Source organism: Notothenia coriiceps, unplaced genomic scaffold (assembly GCF_000735185.1).
Source record: "Notothenia coriiceps isolate Sejong01 unplaced genomic scaffold, NC01 NC01_scaffold00035443, whole genome shotgun sequence".
NCBI classification, from domain to species: domain Eukaryota; kingdom Metazoa; phylum Chordata; class Actinopteri; order Perciformes; family Nototheniidae; genus Notothenia; species Notothenia coriiceps.
This window is the reverse complement of record NW_011368144.1, coordinates 102542-104108: the sequence shown is the minus strand read 5'-3', so window position 1 is coordinate 104108 and position 1567 is coordinate 102542.

The following is a 1567-nucleotide window of genomic DNA, read 5'->3' as shown; positions in this document are numbered from 1 at the left end:
GGAGTAACTCGTTGAGGAAGGACCAGGGTGACACCCATGACTGGAAACAAAAACGTCATAAACGAAGACGTTAGAATTTTCCAAGGACGGTATTCATAGAAGTATTAAAACAATTTAATGCTTACCAATATATAATGTGTGTGTAATGATTTTACAATGGAAGTCTTGGTGGGTGGCGTTCTGCATCTTAGGTAGACAAACCCTACTAGCTAACAGCACGTCCGGTAGAGGGGGTTGACTTCCAGACACAAAGGCCTGGTTCCGCTAGATGTATCCTTTGTCTATCTAACCCAAAACATATATTCGGGTTAAGTCTAGGAAAAAATTCAGTTCTTCTCGACGTACAAGTGTGTCCTGTTAGATTACCATAAGTTCATTTTGTCATCATTAGTCCTTGTACTAAATACACCGAAACACAACGAGGGAGAATTATTTTTTTAGGACTTATACAGATCATTTGTGTAATCTAAATTGTCAAAAAACGTCAACTAAAGACCAAGCACACACGGGGTGGTCTACCAGTTCCCTGGACAAGAGTAAGTCTATGTACTAGATACCTTTACGTTTTTTTAATTTTTACAACTCACAACTTATTTATTTTTACAGACCTGGGTAATTGTAAATCACTAATGAACGTTACTCCAGGTCCGACGGGGCAGTCTCTGTCGGGCCGACGGTGGAGTACAAAACTGTTCAGGTTCACTTTTATAAACATGATGTCGTGTCGCTATAAGTATATGGTGTATACAGCAGTTTGAGTGGAAAGAATTACAAAGCGAAGGGACCTTATTCCCGATAATCCACCCTCAGGTGTTACTTCTGGGGTCGAAACCGGGGTTGGGTACGTCTATCCGTAACTGTTAGTTAGACTTGTAGAAACCTGGGTAAAAGTGTCCTTACTAGTCAAACGGATGAATGTAAAAAGTATATGTCATCCCGAATGGAGAGGGAGGTTGGAGGAGAGGGCCCCTGTTTTCTTGCCATTTTGGTACGCAACCAAAACATACCCGGTATGAACCGGGTGTCACAGAGAACAGAGGGGACGGGGATACAGAGCCTAATGATATTTTTTGTTCTGGTTGATCTCTAATTGTGAACTTATGTTTCGAAATGTACGCCGATAAAGTGCGTACGATCGTGACACACTACGACCCTACCCGACATGAGACGTCCCCTCACACCTTCGTGTGCACTCCAATCCCGTCTCCTGGTTCGGTCGCCCTTCAAACCTTAGGTAGAAAAGACCTTATGGAGACCGAAACTGGGTAAAAGGGCTATGACCGTTCACGAAATGGTCGTTTATCCTTTGCTATCTAAGCCAGGTTACTAGGACAATCGGGTTATTCATAGGTCGTTCAATTACGTAAGAAGTGTGTCAAGATACTAGCAAAGTCGATTGTCATTATTTAGTCCTTTGCCTAATTACACCAACACGACGACGAGGGAATTATATATAGTTTTTAGGACTTATACAGATCATTCTGTGTAAATCTCGAGATATAAAATAAGTGGAACAATGTAGAAACGTAGACTAATTAACGAGAAAGGCACCGGGGGGTTACCCAAG